The sequence below is a fragment of the Melospiza melodia genome, chromosome 11, assembly GCF_035770615.1.
Source record: "Melospiza melodia melodia isolate bMelMel2 chromosome 11, bMelMel2.pri, whole genome shotgun sequence".
NCBI lineage: Eukaryota > Metazoa > Chordata > Aves > Passeriformes > Passerellidae > Melospiza > Melospiza melodia.
The window spans coordinates 10,383,727-10,406,786 of record NC_086204.1 but is presented as its reverse complement, the minus strand read 5'-3'; the positions used below and the strand labels follow the sequence as shown (position 1 = coordinate 10,406,786).

The window sequence follows — 23,060 nt, the reverse complement described above, 5'->3', positions numbered from 1 at the left end:
AGGGTATTACATATCTCATACAAAAGGGGGTTTCTTTAAAAAGCACAGCACATTCAGTGTTTAGGGTTTGCAGTTGAAATTCATGGCCTTGCTTGCCAATATTATCATGCAGCTGGGTATTATGCTATTGCTTTACTCTGAGGGGAGAAAAAAATCACAATAAACATTTTCAAATGGGCACCTGTTAAACATTTGTATTCTCTTATGTGACAATATCAGTTTTAATGATTTTTAGCGTTTCTTCTCTAGTGAAAAGGTCACCATAAAGACTACCACAGAGACTATGATTGCAAACAGAAAATGTCAAAAAGGTGCTTCTTTTGACTTAAAAAAATTATCACTGGAAAAGAGTAGTAGGCATTATTTTAGTGTTGAGAACTGATGGGATTAATAATAGTTTTTCTCTTATTTAACAGCTATGAGATAGAAGTCCATCTTTCTGTAGAGAAGGGTGTTGACAGAATCTCTTTTATTTGTTCTGTGAAACAAGAGTTTATTTTTAAAATTTTAATTCAAATTCATTTATCATCTTTCCAGAAAGTACCTCATGTTTAAGTAAATACAAATCAGCTGACCCAAAACGTTCCTGATGAATAAAAGATTAAATGTAGTATCAGAAATCTTCATCTCCTCATGACATGATTAGTCAAGCACTAATTTAGATGAGTAAATGACATCTGTCTTTACAGGATTGGGTGTTTCCTGCACCTTCTATATGCAACATTAGTCATATGATTATTGTGAACTAGCTTATTAAGCACCAAAATTTTTTCCTAAAACTCTTTTAAAGAAAAATAATAGCAAGTCAGAAAGTACAAGTCAAACAGTTGTAGAGGAAAATCTTAAACTGTTTTTCATTTGCATATGTCATATTTTTTCTCTGGCTCTTAGATACATCCATCTCCAGGTGTGTTTTCAAGTTCTTATTTCTGGTTTTGTTTTCTGTTTTTCCCTGAGTTGCCTGAGCATTGTCATGATAAACTGCTAAAAGATATGTACTTTCAGTGATGTAATGTACTAAAACACAAAGGAATGGCACAAAATGAACAGTTTTGTGGCGTAGAAAAGAAAAGAAGCTATGAAATTGTTGCTTGGCAGGAGTTAGTACAGAAGCCACTCTGAGACACTGAGCACACTATGGCATCCAAATCCTAAATTCATATTAGCCCTGGGTGGGCAACAGAGTTAGCAAAACAGGAGAGGTCTTTGAAAAGCTCTATAGCAGTCAAAATACAATTTGAACATACCTTCATTTCCCTTTCATTAATCAAAAGTATGATCAGATCAACAGGTGCCACAAAATACTTGCCCCAATCTCATTTGCTTATAAATAACCATTCTTCGGGGTGCTTACAGTCTTATTCTAAATATTTAGTTATTTTGTCTTTTTAGGTAGCAGGTATGTTAGGAAAAGTAGTGGTGACAGAAATCTAATCCCAAATTAACACCAAATGGTGTAATTAGATGTGTGCCATAGCACTGAGATAGATGTTATTTGCCATTTTGTTCCTAATCTGTGTATAAAGAACCAGTTATTGAAATTTACTACACAAGATTAAGCATTTTGATATTCTCTCTTCTATTTTCTCTACTTCTGGTTACTAAAAATACAATTCCAAACTTATGTGTCAAACAGACATGAAGAATAGATTTGTGCATTTTGCAGTCATCAGTGTGCATGGTACTTATGCTGTCTACATCACTGCAACCTGCTAAACTGAGCTTCCAGCTTTCAGGAGCTAGAGGGGATCAGCAATACAGACCTGTACTTCTCAGAATACTCTGTTCAGCACCACAGCAAAATGCCATAGCCCTTTTAAAAGAGTCAAACATGTCATCCCTGTTTTGTCAAAGGGAAGATTTGGTCCCAGATGCTTGAAGAAATTCAAGGTGCAAGGCAGATCTTTGCAGTGCCAAAGCTGTTGTACCACCATGTGGAAAGTCTGCACTGCTCCAATGATTCTTATGACTGAAAACTTTTCTTTGCTTGTAAGACTGCTAGAAGATGAGCCATCCTGACAGTTTTGTTTACTGGCTTTAGTGGAATGTAAAAACTACATATTTCTCCATAATGGTGGAGACTCCTCCTGGGGAAATACTGGTTTGCCAAGATTTGTGTTACTTTCACTGTGCCATTCATAGGATTAGGAGAAGAGGAATTTTGTCCAAGAGGGGAACTGGTTTGGAAGCTATGTTTTCATTCAGAGGGGAGTTCTGCTGACACACTGAAATCTCTTTTCTTTCTCTGAACAAAAAGTCTGAAAATTCAAAATTTAAAATAACAAAAGTATCCTAAACATTTGAGTAAAATAAGCAAAAGGAGTCATTTGATTGTTCAAATGATAAAACACTCTTGTGAACAGTGAAGCTGTCTAATCTGTGGTGCCCTGATACAATTTGTGGCTGTAACAGTCTTACAAAATTAACTTAAACCAGTAACATGGGAAAGTCAGGCTTGACTTTTTAGTGGTGGCACTCAGACAAGTGGTAACACTGACCAGTTTAAACAAGTGGCACTTTCAGCAGCAAAGAAAATGTCTACAGGAGCAGAATCACCTATCTTCACTTCATGAGTTAGTGAGACATCTCCAAAATATTTACCAATCACTTTCAGGATTAATATCTTGGAGGTGATACAGCATCTTCCTCCTCATGCTCAATAGTCACAGTTCACTTTACTCGGTTATTGTCCCATCCACAGGTATGAAGGAGGAGGAACAGATCTGCTGGGCTTCCTCTGCCCTGTGCACCATGTTGCGTGGGACAAGCTTTGGAACATGTGACATTGGGAATGCTGTGTAGAACATCCCATGAGACTGGCTGGATAGTGCCCCTATACAACCTTGTATAAATACTAGTTTGTTCACGCTTCCATTAAGTAGGATTTAGTTTTTTCTACATAGAAACATTTCAGTAGTATTTTTTTTTTTAATTCTTGGCTTTTATGGAATAATCAGAACAACAATACAAGCTTAAGAGAATGCATTAAATGAGACATAGTAATTGCTGGCTGTTATTAATTAGTGATTGTAAGCCCACCCACATACATAGCTTCAATTGCTAGTAATTTACTTGTATGAATTCAATAGAAGCAGACAAATTTCAAAATACCTCAATCACTATAATTTTAATTGACAATTTGTCTGTTGTAACTGCTCCAAAAAACTTAACATTTCTTAAATTTATAACAAAGTAGGATCCTGTTACCTAGATTGATAAGGAGCCTGAAGCCTAACCAAAGACCTTTAGTCAACACTCAAAATAGCCTTCCTTGCAACATTTTGCTTTCAGCCTCCCAAAAGAATTTCTCTAATTTACTTGTCCATAGCAAAGGAGAGGATTTATTGCTTTGTTTTCAAGCGTTCTTCAGTTCCAATGACAGGAAGCCATTCAAGGCCTATGTCAGAGTCTTGACCACTTGGGGAGCTGTAATGTGATGACTTCCTAGGGAATTCAGTCACATGGGCTTAATGGCATTTGGGGTTGTGGCTATCCCGGGTAGTTACTCAGGAGTGAGCTTCTCACGCTACACTGGAAGACTTCTGCCTAATGCATCCTCATGCTCTTGATGCTCCCCTCAGATCTGTCAGACATATTTTTGCTTCAAAATACAATTCAAAAAAATTCTTCAAATCTTCTAGGCCATGTTATTAAAAATTCTTGCGTATTGTCTGTTAATTGTCCTAGTTCTGCTAAAAGGTGAGGGTCAATTCTTACAAAACAGTATTTGCAATTACAGTATCACAATTTAACACTGACCACAAGTATTAAACCAGGGCACACGAGTGAACATAGTTTATCCTTTGCTTAAACCATCAGTGTGGCTTTTGAACATGGTTTTAAAATAGCATTATCTAAAAAACCCCAATGTTATTAATGACTTCTTACAAGACCTTTAGAGGTTCTCCCTTTTCCTGTTCATAAATCCTAATCTTTGCATTAAATTTTTTCTCAGACAGGAAACAGTAACAATTGATTTACATGGACAAAATCAGCTTTTCTCAGTTTTCAGTCCAGCTTCCTCTGAGATCTCTTTGACCTCTAAAGTTCAAGTTCTTCCAAGAAAGTTTTCTTTGGGATTAATAGCCTTCAGCATCAAATCATTGAGTGCCATAGACATAGCAGTGCTATAAGTAAAGCTTCAGCCTTTCCACATAAACTCTTATTTTCAGAAGTTTATAGTTTGGCTAAAAAAATAAAGTTTTATGCAGAAACTTAGTTTAAAAAGCTCAGTCTGGAAGTGATTTCAGTTTCTGAGAAATCTGCACAACTCTGTGGTTGTTTTCAGATTAAAATTCTGACCAAGACTATGACTTGCTGTCTGCATCCCATTGGTGCCTGACTTTTTAAAAGTACAGATCCACTCCTGAAAAATTATAGAAAGGCAAGCTAAAAAGGTGTTTTAAAATGGTTATCCCATATGTTAAAGATTTTCAAATTGGATCTAGTCCCTGCTTCTCTGGAAGACAGTCTAATCACTTGAGCACCACAGTATTTTTCAGAAGATTTCAGCAGGCTGAGATGTGAGCCCAACTGCTCTGCAGTGATGGAGGGCTCTCAAGGTTTCTCTGAGTGCCTGCATGCAGAGTAATGGAGGAGCCTGCTGGTCCTGCTGCAGTTAGAAATGCTGATGGACTGGGGGATGAAAGCCTGTAGAAAGGAGGCTCAAGAAAATCTGAATTGGCAAGTTTGGGGAAACTGGTGCCTCCTGCTTCTTCAGGAGCCATGGGAGTGCTCTGGTGGCTGGGGCTGAGTGCCAGGAAGGACAGGTGAGGGAGAGAAGGAATCAGGCACCTCTCCAGCATCCTGAAACAAAATCCTCACCATAATTAGAGATGAAACCAACAGAACTTACTTATATGCTGGTCTGCACAATTGCCTTCAGAAGGGATTTGGAGGCACCATCTGCAGGGAAGGATGACAGAGAGATGCCATGAAATTTCGTTTCCTTTGTAGGTAATTCCTGTAAGGGATGACTTGCTCTTGAGTCAGTGCTGCTGGAGATGGGAATACAAACACAACACACCATGCAAATATGTTCAAGGCCACAGGCTGCGAATGTAATTGCTTCAAAGCAAAATATTTTCATCTGAGATGATGACCCAGTGAAATACACTGCTTCTTGTGACCACTCATTCTTTCCACAACAGAAATTTGAACAAGCCAGAGGCAGTATTCTGCCCCCAACTTCCCCCAAACTGGTCACCAAAACTAAAAATATCCCATCAGTCTTTCCACATAAGTACAGCACAATTCCTAACTGTGTCCAGCAGCAGGAAGACTATTTCATTTAATCAATATAAATAGTATTGTAAACACTTGTCATGTAAAGGAAAAGGCCGAGGCACCCTCTAGATTATCCCCTTGTTTCAGACATTGCTCCTACAATCCAGACAGGTCACCCATTCATCCCATGTTTTCAAATGGAAAGATATTTCTGCCCAACAACAGCAAGGTAACATCCTCTGAAAAATGAGGCACCAGTAACCATACAGAACTGACAGTGCAGCATCTGAGTAGGAAATACCAGCCTTCAGATCTTTGGGAGTGCTCCATTTGAAGCTAATCCAGAAATCTTTTTCTTTGGCAACAGCTCATTATAACTAGGCAAATTCAGTCCAAACTCTGAAACTTCTTTTGAAGGCATAATGGCAGGGGAACCTCACAGACAGGATTAGAAGGAAGATAAGGAGGTGGCTTTACAGATGTCTGAAGGAGCACTTTCCAAATGTAAGGAATGGCAAGGGATAAAGCTTCACACTGAGTGACTGAAAACCTAAGAAGTCAATGAAGGAGGCTGGCATCATGGGCTAATCAGTGAAAGAAGTGATTTCTTGATCCTGCATGAGAGATGATAGGTAGGATGAGGTGCAGGCTTTGAAGGTGAAGACAAGCTGCTTATATCTGATAGAAAAAGGGTGTTACATTTGACAGCCAAAGTGATGGGCTAGGCAAATGATCTCTGCAGTGCTACAATGTACAGAAGCATGCTACAAAATTGCCTTTTTCAAAAGCAGAGACATGGCTTTTGAAATCCTCATAAGAGCTTGGCAATTACATACATATATATTAATTCTTACACAGTAATAATTTCTAAGTTCTATAACTCACTTCCATAAGACAATTATTTTTAATGGTTTTTTAAACTTAAACTAAGCATGTTGCATAGGAAGGTGGGAATTTTATTGGATATTTCTAATAACATTGTTTTGTGCCAGCATTTTCATTGTAGCAATAATCTAAAATTTCTATTTTATAAGAGAAAAAAATGACTTGCTAACAAATCCTTTTTTACATACAACTCTTTTTGATTTTGACTAAATCTTTTCATTTAAACATAGCACCTGAGGTCATTCAATGCTCATATCCATGGCAATTACATAATGTCTTAGCTGGTGGTCTCAGTTAATTCCTCTCTGGGCTTTGGTGGCTGAGGAGAGATTGTCCATTACAACTTGGAGATGACTCTGGAAACTCAGTATGCCAGACAACACAGACATCAAGTTGCTAAATGCACCAAACCTCTGAGACATATAGATTTAACAGGACTTCTCCACTTTGTTTGGCAGTATTACATTAGAGTGGTTCTTTCCATAATACATACTAAATTAATTTTATTCCCTGTTGCAGCATATCCTTCATTTCCCCAGTGCAGAGACTGGTGCATACACATTTTTCCAGGGCAAGGCTTTTGCTATTAATAGACAACTTGGCTCCACACACTGAGATGAACGAACAAGGTTTGGAGTGCCTAATTTAAGGGACCATATGTCATAAGCTATAGTATCCTGTTAGATTGGAATAAAACAAAGAGTGAAAAGAAAAATAGCTTCCTACCAATAGCTGGCCTCAGACTGAAATTTTTGAAAATGTTTATTTAAGTGGGCTTGGAACTATTTACTTATTCTGTGCATCATATGAAGTTATGCATATTTCTTCATGGGGATGCTGCCTCAGAAAAAGAACTTCTGAGCATTACCACAAGACAAAAATAACACAGTGATCTTGATTTTTTTTTTCCTGGAACTGCCTTCAAAGTGTGGCCAGCTTCACATTTTTTTGCTTTGACTTTCCAGCTTGTAAAAACTGGAATACAGTTGTTTACTGTTTATTTAGTATCCTGTGATTGTAAGATATTGCAATTTTTCCTCTGCTAATGTAAAATAGACTGGTGGGTGAATGTCCTTTTTTTAAAAGCAAATTATATTAATTACTACTATTGCTTAACCAGCCCATCTCAACTGTACAGTTCAAAGAAATGTGCTCTTTCAGACTCTTAGGGTTGTTATATAATCAGCATTCCTCACAAATATTTGAATGATTAGAGATAGCAATCATATTTTCCTGGCAAGTTGTCCACTTTTGGGTGCAAACAGACTCAGAACTGGAAAATGTATAAATCAGCATTTTCATTTACTTCCTCCAGCTCATCCCACATTCCTACTGGGTTTTTTCCTTCTCTGCTTAGTTTTTCTCTGTTTATCTCTTGAAAAGTAACATTTCCAGATCATTTCATTCAAGTAAGGATAGGGTGAGACTATGACCAGCTGACAGGCATACCTGTTGCACTTCTATTTTTAGGATGTGCCATTCCATACTTCCAGTCAAGTTCCAACTTCCATTCCCCTTATGATCCAAATTGGCAGTCACAGGTTTGTGTTGCTATGAAAAACAGAAAAGGAAGACATTTCTTAGCTAACATAACTCACAATTTGTTTTCTTCTTAGACTCCTTGTGACCAAAAGCAGCAGGATAAAAGATTTACTCTACTGTATTTATGAAAGGAAAAAATGTTTGGAGAGAAAAATTATTTGGACTGAGGAGGAATTTTGTACACATATTTTAACCAATGAGTATTTGGCTGGCTTATGAATCTGTAATGCTGAATATTGCCTGCATTCAGATACTCAAAAAGCAGAAATTAATAAAACCTGACAAATAAAAGCCACATGCAGGGAGAACAATATCATTACAATAACTTACTCACATTTGCAAATACTACAGGCACTCCTCACCTTTCTTATTGTCCTAATTTAGTTGGCAATACAGAGTCAAAGGTGATGTCCGGACTTAAGAGCACAACAGCTCTGGGAATAGGGAAAAATCTGATTTTAATCAACAGCAAAAGTTATGCAATACAAAGGGCTGTGATGTAGCACACTGCCCTAGAGAAAACATTCCACTGCCCCAATTCCAAAAACCCTTTGGTGCTTTGTGCCTGTGGGAGGTGTCCATGAGGACCAAACCCATGTCTGTGGGAACCCATCTCTAAGGGGACAAAGAAAATGGGAAAGGCGACCTTTGATTGCAATTTAAACATCTCAGTCCTGCTGTATTTCAATGGACTGCTTCATCCTATTAGCTGGGAATTCCTGGTCATTTGGCTGTTTGGCAGCTCACCAAAAGTTAGATCCACTCTGTATTCCAAAGCAGAGCTCAGGGCCAGAAGTCTGACACTTCCCAGGCATATATGAGTAGGTTCACCTGCATCTGTGCCATGGTTTCTGTACATTTGGGCCATGCTGTCCTTGGGCTTTGCAAAAGGGAAGGTAAATATTTTGGTATTTGTGTTTTAAAATATCAGGAAAAAGACTTTTTTGTTTACTGTTTTCTCTTTTACTTAGACTAGTGGAGATGTAATTTAAGGAGCCATACTGGCATGCGTCATTGCAGTCTAGCAAACAAGGCCCTGGAGTTGCACTGCTGAATATGCTCAATGCAAAAATGAAATTGAAAAGTCAGGCTTTGACTAACTGTGTGTTCCCTTTGAAGAAAGAATTGTGATTGTTGGCAGAGGAAGTAAGGAACTAGGACAAAACAAGGAAAGGAAGAAGTTGTTTCTTTCTCTCCATCAGTCAGCTCCTTAATTTTTGCTGCCAATATTGTAAGTCAGATTTACAAGTTAAACATAAATCTATTTATATATTATTTCAAATTAAATTACAGAAAATCATATTGCTCGTGTGTTGAAATCTTTGACTATTGAGAGAAGGGGAATGAGGCAACTAAACATATGAAGCAAAGGTCATTTTACTGTCAACAGAAAATAGCCCCAGTCAGAAAAAAAAAAATTCCATTCGCATTTAATATATTTTCCACTCAGTACGTATTTCATTCCTTTGTAATGTCATTTCTTATTACAGAGATATAGGAAGAGATCTAAAATACCTAGGTCTACAACTTTGGTGTTTCAATCTCTAAATAATTAAACATACCAAAAAATATATCCTTGATAATGAAGATTGAAGGAAACCTCCCTGTAGTCCTTCTTCAACAATAGATTTTGGATATAACTTGGACCATAAGATGTCATAATAAAGAATTATCCTGAGAAATGTGTTAATTGCCCCAATTACTTAAACATCTCTTAAGACTCTTCATGATAGTAAAGGATTGATGTTATGAGCTGAGTTGTTTAGGATCTTTTCTGCAGCATCTCTTACCATCCCAATAACTATAAGCAAATTTTCAATTTTATCAGAATAATTTTCTAATGTCCAGCTGAAAGATATGCATACTTTTTTAATAATGAAAGAGAAATTACACAGGGACACCACAAAATGTAGCCAACAAATTATAACTTGTTTCAAAAATTACTTTGGCAAGTTTCTCATAGGAAATAAGGGAAAAAAATATTTGCAAGCACTAAAAAAAATTGCATTACTTTTATGTTGTCACATTATAGTTACAGTTCTCACCTCAAAGAAAAACACGAATTCAGACTTTTGTATAAACAGTCTCTATAGCAATGGAGGCCTCTGAGATTTCCAAGAATCACTTTCAAACTGAAAGTGGAAAGAATCCACTTCTGCAAAATCTGTCCTTCCTGCAGTAAAATTACTAAAACAGAACCTTTACAAAAGGGACACAGTGCAGGAACACAGCTAAGAAACCTGTAGCAAATTTAGGTAGAGGTACAAGATAAGAATTCTATTTGACTCCATTTCACTGATGTAATATCTTTCATTTATTGGAAGAACAATACCTTTATGCATTATGTAAAAATTCAACCTTTCTTCTTTTTATTACATACTTATGGTACTGATTCTAAAAAAAATCTTTTCCCTGCCACTAAAAAACACAGGCGGAGTAGTGGGCCCATGCCTAGAAATATATTATGAAAAATCTGTGAAAATAAAGAGTGAGCATCAGAAAATTAAATAACATTTCAAAGAAAATAAAAATTAGGCAGCCAGACTTTGTCTTTAAAATTTTTGAGTTTTGTTAGATTATATCCCAAGAAAATCACATGATAAACCAGATTTCTGAGCAAGCTACACTTTTAATATTTAGGCTAAAAAATATGTGTGACTATAAATGTAGTTCAAAACCTCACTTGAAATAGTATCACCATAAACATTAGGGTGACCCATTCTCATAACCAAAGTGCAAGTAGGAAAGAAATCACGTCAGTCACTGATGTCTTTATTTCAGTTGCAAAATACCCTCAGCTACAACTTCTTTGAAAGGGCACTGAAGGTACTGAGCCCTGCCCAGAAATTAGTCCTTAGCCAGGACTAAAAAAGAGTGCTGCAAACATCCAAAGAGGCTTTTCTGCAGTTTGACCCAATTTCCTAATGACAGTCAGCTTTATTCTAAAACTCTGGAAATGACTGTGATCATCAACAAATAAGACACTGGGATTTTACTTGGTGTGAGTTTCTGCGGGGTGAAAAGCCCTGCAGGATCTTCCAATGGAAGATTAAAGTCAGTGGATATTTATTGCAGAATTTTTCCTCAGTATGATAACTGAATTTACTTGCTAAGCATGATCCTGAAGCAAGAACAAGCACTTATACTTCCATGGTGTTTCTTTCTTGATCCAAACAGAGGACAGTAATCTCACAAAGCAGAAAAGGAGTAAGTCAGTATTTGATTTAGGGTCTCTCTGGAAAAAGGTCATCTTACTGTGGGATCAGAGATTTAACCAAGGAGTATTTTATTTTTGGTGGGAAAGAAACAGCCTTCCACTTCCCCAGTACATGAAAACCTAGCTGAAAAATCCAGTTCCTTGAAGTATTCAAGGGTGTCAAATCTATAATGAAAATATTAAATGTTTTCTTTGATCCTTTTTGGGCAAATATCTCCTGTGAAGACAGTGTCTGGCATGCCTTTAAAACTGTATATCTCAATAGCCAAAGAAAATAGGGAAGGCAGCAATATCCGAGAAACTTCCTACTCCTTTTCACATGGTGGGACTTAGAATCCCACAGGATCAGGGAGTCTCTGAGAAAAGCACTGTGTGGTGGAGAAAACATGTTTATGTTTTTGACATTTTCTTAAAAAAAAGTTACAATTTTTTATTATTACTTGGGGCCATTAAATTTGAAATAATTCATTTTTAGACAACAGTGTTTCCTAGCTGATGTGTATCCGCCAGGAAAGTGTCCTGCCTTTGTATGTTTTCTTCGATTGGCACTATCAAATGGAAAACTTTTGCCTTGATACAGTCTGAGGACTGAGTATCTGATAGGAAAAGATTTTGGAGCCAACATCCAAGTCTTAATGGCTCTACCAGAGTTGATATTTGAATAAATACGTAAAACGTAAATCCCTGTTTGGAAGAAAAAGCCTTTATCAGGAATCAGAACTTGTAATGCTTGTTGTATGTCTTTTTCTTTCCATCCCAAACCCAGATTTGCATTTTACCCTAAATCTGACCAGTGTCTGGATATGTCCGAATGCTCTTGTCTCTTGTTCCTGAAAACATATTTGTTCAAGGGTGATTTAAACCCTTCCTTTTTAGTTACATGAAGTTTCATGAGAAACCTTCTGCTGCTATACACAGACCTATTAGGGAAAGTGAAAATTGAACAAATGCTCTTGATGTGTAAGTCATTGAGAGCATATTTCTTTTTTTAACCTTTTAATAGGAAAACCTAAGACATGAGTCACATTTTAGTTTTTTCAAGTATTTGTCATTTACTGAGTATGTATTTAGGTCCTGTCAGAGTCCTGGTGAACTTTCAGTGAAACTCTTGATGGCAGCTGAGAACAAAGCCATGGGTGGGCTGGTAAATCCCTGTCTGGGGCACTGACTGTGACCAAGAAAAAGGGAATTACAAGGAGCATATGGAATCACTGTAGTGTATCTAGCAGGGCCTGTGCTTCCACACCCTGTTCTTACTCTAGAAGCAGTACAGCAGCATATTAGGGACATTTGCTGAAATGAATAGCCACACCTCCATCAACAGGGTCCTGAAATACTTTGAAAAATCACTATTAGTCTATCTTTGCTTTATTTCTGTAAGCTGTGGACAAGCTCAGTGCTGTGATGTTGCCTCTGGATTCTCTTACCACTGCCAATAACCGAGGCATTAAACCCCACTGCTGTGTGTTCTGCAGGGGGCAGTCTGAGCAAAGCTTTTATTTTCTTTCTAGTACAGAAAGCTGGGAAAAGCTGTTTTGCCAAACCAACATGTAGAACATTAATGATCAATGTCCAAAATGTTTTCAGTGCTGGTTAGCTAAAATTATTTTAAAACTTGTCTAGCAGAGTATTCAGAATGAGTCATGTAGAAATGAGTATTTATGTTCCCTCTGACCTCAAACATTCGTGGCCTTGTACAAGGTCACATAAGGAGACTGTGGAAAGCTTCCACATAACTTACTTCTGGATAATTTCTCTCCTTAGTTCAGCAAGCTGTGAATGTGATATACAACACATGGGTTTTGGTGCATTCAGAAGCACTTTTAAGTTCTCATAAAATTCAATTTATAGCTATTTAATTGTGAATGATGATAACTGAAAATATAGAAGGAATGTTGGTGCAGGGAGACAAATTGCAAGGGACAGCATTTTGCTGTTGCTGCTGAGGTTATTTTTAAATCTGGCAATGATTCTGTCACCATTACACACACTGTTTTACCCAAAGATATTCTGAACACAGCATAAAATTCCCAATCCAAAGACTAAGAATTTCAGAAAAATAAAATGCAAAGGCAGCTGTCTAGGTTCTTGAAAAATTTCCTGGATCTCCTAAAATTATTTTTTCCAGAGCGACTGTCTTCTGCATTTTCCAGACATATTTAGAGTTGTAAAAATATTTCTGAGTGTGGTGGTTTAACCCCAGAAGGCAGCTAAGCACCACACAGCCTCTCATCCCAGCCGCTCATCCTCTAGGAGGAAAATTTAACTCTATCCCAGCCAAACCCAGCACACAGATACAAAAGCACATATTAAAGAGCAGGATTCAGATCAGAAGGACTGATGAGTCAACCACATATGCAGCAACATAATAAAGCAAATGACAGGAAAAACTGAAGTGGCTGTAAAAGGATTTCCTTAAAGCCTGATTGGAAGAAATTCAGATTACACTGAGTGTTGTGTTTCATACAGGGAGTTATTTTGCCACTTGAAAATGCGGACTAGTAGGCAGAACCTAGAATGATGAAATTTCAGTGCCTAAGAGCCACAGACTTCTCTGGAACTGGATGCAGTTCTTAGCAGCAAAATGAAAAAGTTCAGATCTCACAACTTTCTAGCGCTACATTTTCAAATGTCAGACTGAGAATAATACAAATAACACTGGAAAGAACATTCTTAGATAAATGAAACATTATGAAAAATACAATAAAAATTATATTATTTGGAAAAAAAAAATTGGGGGGGGGGGATTGAAAAGGATGGAAAGCATTAATTCACTTGTGTTAGCTTGGAGGGCAAACATGATATTCTTTGTTTATTAGGTTCCATGATGAATTTTCAGTTGCTCTGTTAACCTGAGGACAAGGCAATAAACAAGTTTTCTCCTTTCAACTTTTGAGTCTATTTTTAAAGGCCAGTAGGATTGAGTTAAGTAGGAGCTACTCCTAACAGGGCTGCACCCAAACCAGCACAGAATTTGGCCCATTGCTGGAATAATGAATTAGGTGATGACTTTATTAGCCAGAAAAAAAGATGAAAATGCTGTTGAAACTACCTCAGGATGCATCTTTTATTTATTTAGGGGTGGGAGTTTTTGTTTGGTGAGTTTCTGTTTGTTTTTGTTTGGTTGTTTGTTTTATTGTTGTTGTTTGTTTGATTTAAAAGATGGAAAAGTAGGGACACTCACTAGCAGTGTGTTTGGTGGTCTTCACTCAGCAGCCACAAGAGAGAACTCCACTCAGGAGCCAATTGGGTCTGAGGGCAATTTCCTGACAGTTTCCTGAGAGTGACAGCCACAGATCTGGTGTAATTGTGTCACTGCAGACACAACAGCAGCAGCAGCTCAGGGTTCTGCAGGGCCATGGATGGGCATGAAGCCTTCCCTCCTCCTTCCTAAGACAAAGCCTAGGATCTTTTACCCCCTGAACAACTGCTCCTTCCTTCCTCCAAGAATAAATGCAGAGTCAGTGGAAGCACCTTACCTACTGGACTCAAGATTTGGGCCATCAGCTAGCCCTTCATGAGTTTGTAATATTGAATAGAAACCTGATTTGTTGATAAAAGTCCCATTACAAATGTGGAAAGGATCCCAGAGTGGGAGGGAAGGGATAAAGGAGGAGCCAAATCCTCTCAGGACACAAGACTAAAACTGAGCCTTCACTTGATTAACTGCAAAAGAGGGAATTCCAAACTACTTGTTTCAGGCAAAGCATTTTTATGCCTGAAACTACAAATATTTAAAACCATGTAAGATACCTCATAGCTATTAAAAAGACTTCTGTTTTCTTCCACATTCATAAGGCCTATGGCTTTCCACTGTTCAGCTGTATTGCAACTCTCATTTATATTCTTGTTATAACCTGTATCCTTGTTATGCCTAACTATTAATCTGTATCAGCATAAGAATTGCAAAGTATTGTGTAATTAATTTGTTCAAGTGAGATAGTTCTCCCAGCTCATAAAAACCATTATTATAATGGCCATATTAATTACTTACAAGAGTAAGACCAACTTGAGGCTTTGTTAGGCATTCACTTTTCTAAGAAGAATGCTGTCAAGTGCTGAACTCTCAGGATTCTTTTTTTCTACTGTGATTTCCTACTGCCTTTAGCATCAACTAATCTTAGACACCTTCACAGACCCAGAGCATAAAATGACAGTGCTCCTATAGGATGCCCTCCTGTACCACAGTTCCCTAAGACTGCCAGGTAGGTATTACAGTTTCCCTTTTTTAGAATTCCTTTCAGAGAACTCCTACAGATTTCTAGATGTGAGATTTTTATAAAGGCTTACTGAATTTAGGAAAATACACTAATCTTCTAAAATTGGGTCATTTCACTGAAATATGCTTGTTATAGAGTTATCAAATCCATCTTCCAGGAAAATTGTCAGATCTCAATAACAGCACTTAGTCACTCTTTCACAGCATGACTGCCACCCTTAATCATCATCAGTAAATCTGGGGCTTGCCTGTTTGATCCTGCTAGAGAAGTTATTAAACCATGTTACCTCAGCTGAGCAATATCTTAATGGGGAAATACCACAAAATGGAAAACTGAACTAAATGTTTTCCAAACTAAAGGTTTTATTGTAATGAAAGAAAGCTTCTAAATAAAAAAGAATAGCCCAAAATTCAAACTAGAAAGTACAGTCATTCTCATTTATTCCTGTGTATCATGAACATGGAAGAAATAACAAATGGCATAAAAGGCTGAAGACCTGAAAACAGGGTAAACATCAATATTGTCAGACTCTAAGGAATGTGACTTCACCAATTAATGCTCTTATTGGCCATAGCCTAATTGGTGCTTGTGTGAACGGCCAGGGGCTGTGAATGGATAGCAGGAAAGGCAGCCGAAGGTCGGGCACCCTGTGTCTCTGGCTGCCAGGCCTGTCCTGGCTGGGCCGGGCTGGGCCTGTCCTGGCTGGGCTGGGCTGGGCAGCTCCCTGTGCAAACCAGCTGCACCAGCAGGGCTGCGGGACTGCGCTGCACCCCGGGGTCACATTCTGCCCAACTGATGAAACATGGACGGGTGGCTCAAGCTTTCTGGAAGCCATTTTCATATTGTTAGTTTTAGTAAGGCAGTACCCCCTGCATGTCTTCACACAGACCTGCCCTTTGTGCCCTCTTGGAGCACAGCATTTCAGGCTCTAAACCCTGCAACACTCTCTAGCTAATGTTTCCTCTACTATCCCTCAGCCTGAGCAGATCCAGGACTCCAGGTGTAAAATGCTAATGGTCTTGTTTTTTGAACAAACATGAAAGAAAGGAAGTTAAAAAATAAAACAAAACCAAAAAAAAAAAAAAAACCCCAAAAACCCCCAAAAACCACCAACCCAAAAACCCAAAGACAAATTACTCTGGCTTAACTAATATTGAACAGAAGAAGCATCTGATCAAAATATATCTAGAGTAGGAAAGAAAGGTAACACTGACTGAAGCATGTGCAAAGCAGTTTGTAAAGGCACTGTGAAACAACTAAATAGTTTGCAATCTGAATATTGTTACATGAATGTCATTGTGATGCAGCAAACAATGAAAGAAACCCACTGCATCAAAACAAAATAAGAACCAAATAACCATGCTATGTGGTTAACCCCTAGTTTTAATCTAGTGATATTTGTGGTAGAAGGCATAGGTATTCTCTGAAAGAGAGAGCAGTAAACAACAGTTTTCTCCTCTCTTTCCTCTTTGTAGGTGAGTGCTTTGAACAGTAAACCCTAGAGTCATGTTCCTTCTTGCTTCCTCCTACCTATCTCAGTTTCCTTTCTGCAAATCCCATTCAGTACTTGGAGAAATAAAGAAGTCATAAACACCAACACTGAGGACAGGACTTCACAGCTTGAAAAGATGAAAAGTCCTTTCTTACACCTTTAACTGAAACCATAGTTGTAAATTTATCTTCCAAAATGTTAAAGGGAAAATATGGTGTGGTTTTTTTTCTTGCATAGGTTTTCCTACATCTGAAGATATTTTTTCCTCTCACTACATGTTCAAAAGTAGAAAGAAAAGGGAAAAAAAACCCAACTACTATTTTTTTTACTAGCATTTGCATTCCATTGACAATATTTGCATTGGGCATGTTTAGACATCTCCTTTTTTTTAAAGTTTCCCCAGTTTTCAGAGCAACCATGTTCAGCTGTTGCATCAGTTCAAGACATGGTGAAAAAGATAACTAAAATCTGAAAAGACCTTTTCCCTCACTTGATTAGATGCTTCTAATTGGGGTAGCTGATCTAATTGATACAAAAGTATTTAACTCTTTTCCCCCTAGTTTCCTAAATTCTGCTAAAGAAATTTGTAGGGGCAGTAGGTGAAAATGATTTAGTTTTGAATATGTGAATATAACTTTAATAATACAGTAACATTAATTTTTTAAGAATAGCTGTATTAAATTTAAAGCTTAATACTTCATAGTTCTAATATGTTTAATAAAAATAGTTCAAATAATTACAAAGAATCTAATGGATAATATTTGCTTCCATATATGCTTCTGGAATTGAATATTACAACAGAATTAATATTAAATTGGATTTTATATATTATTCAAGACAAGTCTTTGTCTCTATCCCTTTTGACTAGATAGCAAGAAAGCTGTGGCTGGATGCTGTTTCCTCTTACAGGGTTACAGCATAAACAAGGATCTGGTCACGGTGATTAAAGGGATTGTAAAAGTTACAAGAAGCTTTGCAATCAGGCATGAAATTAATTGGTAGATCAGCTGCACACTGACTCCATAGGAGAGCAGAAGTCAACTTCCAGCAGCAAAACAAAATCCACTGGGCTCTGGGAACTGAATCCTGGTTATTCCAACATCAGTTGTTTCTGGAGCAAAAGCAGTTACAGCCAAGAGGAGCCAAGGAAGACCAGGACCTGCAGGCTTGGCCTCCTGTTCATATCAACACACTGAGACAGGGATGGCATGCACTGAGCTGGGTCAGGGGAAAGAAACATTATTCCTGCCATTCACAGACAGACAATGCACAGCCAGTGGGAGAAACTGTCCACTTGTGCTCCTGGTGAGTGCAGCAGAAGCAGCTGCTTTTAGTAGCCAAACTAAATGCAGACTGGCACTGTGCCACAGACATCTCCTAAAGGACTTTCTTAGGCAGGGACAGAAAGGAAATCCAGTCAGATGGTCTCCAAAGCCACTGCCTTAACCACAGCTCCCTTTCCATTGCCCAACTCTGCTGCCTCTCTCCCTCCATGGCCATGCTGTCAGAAGCGATTCACACAAGAGATGTAAAAATGTACTTTGTTAAAAGACCATGCTGTGCAGCTCCCTGTTTTCCTTACTTTTGGATCACTGGAGTGTTCAAAATTCTGCTTTTATCAGATTCAATCATCCTCTGTTAAACTCAGCAGAATTCCTCTAAACTACAGAATGACATTTCCTATCAGTTTCTTTATGTTTCACTAAAATAATATAGATACTGTATGTAACCTGCAATTGGAGATTATTGAGGCACATCCCCAGAAGCCAATTAGAGCAAATACCACAGTTGGCAATCTCTTCTGGATATAAAGAGGGACTGGTTCTGCCATCTTGCTTTAGTGGGGTTAAATATACATCAATATACATACAGGAGATACTCATGGCTGTAACAATAACAGATCTGAGTGATAAGCACTGCAATTCAACAATATAGCACCACTGTCGTTTTTGAAGTATGGATGAAAAATATCAAAGAGCATATTTGCACTCTATTATGAAGTAATGAACACACAGAATTCATTTCGTATCTCACAGCTAGAATAGTGCCTGTCAGAAGATGCACTTTGATTTTTAAGTGCAAAATCCACATTTTTCCTTGTGTGCCTTTTAGGCATACCAAGCCATAGCACAGAGTCCACTGGGAGCTATGTTGTTCTAGGAGAATCATGCAAAAGGAAAATATTTGTGTCTTGGAGGGTGTGGGGGTAGGAATGGGGTTTGGATTTCCTTCTCACCATTCCAGGTCTGATCACTTCAAGTAAAATAAACTAGAGCTATATCCTTGTGTTTCCTTGTCCTCTCTTGATAGGGTGTATTTGCTTGAAACAGCGATGGAAATGCAAATGGTTCTAATTTTTCTGTTACTTACATAGACTCTTAAGTGGCTAACAGCTGGAATTTTAGGTTCCTTTTTATTGATTAAATGACAGTAAAGAGAAATCAATAGCTGTGGGGCCAGACTAGACACTTGCTCTGACTCTTTGCTCTGTTCAGAAGATCCCTGTGGGTGGCTGGGACCATAGTCACTGCAGTGTAAAGGGTACCAGCCTATTGCATGAGCCTCAACTCCTCTTGGCACCACTGCTACAGCATCCTCCTCTTGGAGACTTTTAGCAAACAGAGAATGAGAGTAGCTGATCTGGTCAGGCATACTGAAACAGCTTTCCTTGCACCTTCCCTCCTCCTCAGTACTTGAAGCACAGAAAGTCCCTTGTATTCAGACTAAGCTTTATGATAATTAAAATTTAAACAGTTAGACAAATGCAATATTTCAATTCGCATTTAAAAAGAAAAATGTGATTGTACAGACAATCAGCAAGTAAATGCTTCAGTTCCTATGGGAAAATTAACTTGAATACATTGTACTCAACCAGCATTTCTGTTTCTCTGCACTTTAATGTGTTGGTCATAAAACCTCTACAAGAGAGGATACAGGTGCTATAGATGATTGCCTGTATAGACAGGAATGGGCAGGAGCCTGCACACTGTATTTATTGGCTTGGCTGTTTATCCTTTAGGCTAAGGTCGTATGCATTAACCTAGCCACTTCCTAGTTGTTTTTTTTTAAAGGAAAAATAAAACACATGTCTAGAAATGCGAAAATTTAAATTATTCCAGGTGTGGTGTTCAGTGATCAGTCAGTTAGGCCCTTGTTAAATCTTTTGTAAGAGATTTAATTTACTCTGCTTCAGTGAGGCATTGGTGACTGAGCTATCTGCAGGAGAAGTGCAGCTCGGAAACGGATGAGACCTGCACGACTGGTAGCTGAGAAAGTGACTGCACATGGCACTGGTACGACACATGTTCAGCCTGTGCATCTTTTACTGCTGTTATCAGGAGCAGCCCTGGCTCTGCGAGGGAGGGCAAACCAGGGCACTGGAGCAGGAGCTGGAGACAACAGAGGCACCAGCCAAGGACACAGGCCTAGGTCATGTTGAGGGGAGAGCACTGCAAAGCCTTGGAAGACAGGGGCATGCACATGAAGAGAGCAAAGAAGGGTATGCTAGAGAAGAGCTATAAGGAACATAAGGCAAATCGGGGCAAGCCACACCTCTTTCCTTTCCCTGAGCCTCCTTGGTAGGGCTCAGGTGTGTGACAATGATGGCTCAGCAACAGTAATCACTTGGTAAAGGGCTGCAGTGTAAAAGTAGAGCAAGAAGCCAAAGTGGCCTGTTTATACTAGGGGAGTGGAATCAGTAGAAACCTGAGTTTCTACTGATTCTTGAGTTATTTGCAGTAGAAAGGTAGGTGCTTTCCGGATGAACAGATAGAAAGAAAACAGGAATTAAATGAAAAAACTGGAATCAACATATTTGAAAGGAGTAGGAATTGCACTATATATTGACAGATCTTTTAATGGATATTTCATTTATTTGTTTATGCAGGCTTGGACTAGGCATTTAGAGGTTATTTAACACTAGTAAATTGTACTGTATACAACTAACCTGATACTGTATATGTGGGGAGTAGGTTGGCAAATTGTCATAGCTCCAGTCTTCTGCCTGTATTGCTTGCTCAGAGACAGCTTCTAATTGGTTGTGTTAAGCATCAGTTGTATAAGCATCATCACATAAGAAAAACAGCACCTGAATATTGTAGAGAGAGAGAGTGGGAATGGAAAAGATCACAGGGAAAAGGATCACAGGAAAGAGCAAGCATTTTAGAGAAGGCAAAATCACAGGGTCCACAAGAGCATGAATGATAGTGACATTTTATTTTCTTTGTATAAATGACTTTTAGACTAAGGAACTTGTTTCAGTTTTCCCAGAGCTGTATTAATTTTTCAGTTCTGTCACCAGCTTCCAATGTACTTTTGCAAACCACTTACTCTTTGAGAATATATAAAATATATGTTACTGGTTTCTAGAAATAAAAATGGAATCATTAGAGTCCTCTCCTCCCAAATCCAAACTCCATGACCTTCCTGGAAGTAAAGCTCTTTTCGAGATTTCAGTATTCTGAAAATTGCTGAGCACTGCTTAAAATCTACCCTGTCTCCTCCTCTGGTGCCTGGGGCCATCTCTTTCCACACAACTCACAGCAACATGAGGACAGTGCTTACACACCGGTTTGCTGCTCTCACTTGGTGGCCAGAGCCTCCTCACAGACATCCTCTAAACAAAAAGGTTGAAAACAAGCTGCATTTCCTTAGGTGTGGCTAAGCCATATAGCACAAACAGACCTCATTTTTGTCTGCTTTTCATTTATCCTTAAGAAAAATACTGCCAGGTTATATTTAGCATTCTGAACCAGTCACAAGAAGAGACACTTGGGTGGGGCTTGGGGTTTTTTTAAGCAATCTGCTGATCGTACCATCTTGGATAACTCATTAATTCTCTGTGTAGTGAATTCTTTGGGTTTGCTTCTATTTAGAGGTCAGTAGAACTCCTTTTCTCTGTTGCCCAAGACAAAAAACCTTACCTAGTATGACACCCAGATTCAGCCAGGACAAAGTGTGCCTGGCAGGTCTTTTGTTCCCACCTCCCAGGCCAGAGCTCCCGCACAGCCAGTTCTTCAGACAAAGATCAAAAGTTTGGCACCAGCTCTTTCCCTTTTTAACTTCTCTCCAGCACAGACAACCATATAGAAACAGATACATGGTCTGTCCCCAGACAGACAGCAGGACTGTTGCCCATGGGCAAGGGAGCTACAGGAGAAGCACAATGACACCAGGTGACCTTTGCAGGGTGAGGTGGCTCACAGGGCACCCACAGCAGCACTTACAAGCCAAAATTATTCAGAAACCCTTAATGCCATTATTTAGAGCTAACACCAAACAAAGGCCTGGGGATACATCCCATACACTGAGGTTCCTCAGGCTCTCAACCCTCTAACAGGGGATTCCTCACTGTTTATATCAGCATATTTCTCCCAGCAGATGGGCCATCATTGCTATAGTTTAAGGGATTCACCTGTAAAACCAAAACAAAGCCTGTTAAGGGATTAGAGAACTTCAAGAACAGAGAAAAGAGCAGCTGTTTCCCTTTGTAGGTCAAGATGAGAAACATATTTTTACTTTCAGGAAATGAGTGTAATTTCTAAATACCAAGGAGAGTATGAATCCTTTTCTGACCAAAAGCAGGCTAAATATTTTTCTGATGTGGTAGACATGCCAATTGGTACAGGTAGTCTCAGTAATCAGTATAGGGCCATCTTAATTTTCTTTCCTGGGGCAAAAAAAACCCCTTAATTATCTATAGTTGAGATGGAATTTCTTGAAATAAAGATCAATAACTACTACAAACAGGCCAAAAAAGAATGAATCTAAGGGAGTGGGTTGAAACAGTGAGATACGTCATGAAATGTGATTAATGAAACCAAGGGAAATATAAAATAACATGTTTCCCTGGAAATGGACTGTAAGTGCACAATGTCTGCACAATATTGTACATCTGCAGTTCTCTGTCCTGCCACCTAATATCCAAATTGTCTGCCAGTATAAACACAGCTGCTAAATGTCTTCTACAACTGCAAAAATAACAAATCTCCACTTTTCTCCAAGCCATTGAAGTATATTTTTACAGAGACAAATGAAATGTTTACCCTTGTTCAACAGGAGAAAATGCCAATGCCCAACATATATGTCTCATTAACACACATTGAGAGTCAAATATCATAGATCAAAGAAATGGGATGGCTGTTTTCTGGTATCCTGAGATGAGCTGAGATTTAATGTTTTTGGCCTGAACAGTTTCTCATCTGGTTTCTGCATAGACATATGCCTACCTATCAGTATAAAATCACCATTTTAGTTGGTTTTGACCATCACTACAATAGAATCTGGCAGGATTGTGGAGGAAGGATGAGAAATCTTTTTGTAAACTCTGCTTTCCACATTGTGGATTGGCCTGCAGACTCTGCTGGGGTAGAGCTGTGCTCAGCTTCTCCCCAGCCTGGAGACATAGGTCTGCAGCAGCTGGGGGCGTGGGAGACTTAAGTAACAATTTTCATGTTATAATACTAGCCTGGGCTGTAAG

The 23,060-nt window shown here is 38.5% G+C and overlaps 2 long non-coding RNA genes across 7 annotated transcripts in view; one reads left to right on the top strand and one right to left on the bottom strand.

Annotated features, from left to right (window-relative positions):
- Nucleotides 1–23,060, bottom strand: part of LOC134422991 (uncharacterized) — a 121,874-nt gene that overhangs the window by 33,788 nt on the left and 65,026 nt on the right. For 2 of the 5 annotated variants that reach the window (XR_010028973.1, XR_010028971.1), the window contains 3 exons: nt 20,529–20,669; nt 7,561–7,662; nt 4,856–4,997 (listed from right to left, as the gene is read on the bottom strand). This is a non-coding gene — a long non-coding RNA (uncharacterized LOC134422991). The remainder of the gene's footprint in view (nt 1–4,855; nt 4,998–7,560; nt 7,663–20,528; nt 20,670–23,060) is intronic. The other 3 variants (XR_010028972.1, XR_010028970.1, XR_010028974.1) reach the window with 2 other exon arrangements.
- LOC134422992 (uncharacterized) overlaps nt 1–23,060 on the top strand; it is an 83,610-nt gene that overhangs the window by 38,178 nt on the left and 22,372 nt on the right. The window lies entirely within an intron of this gene.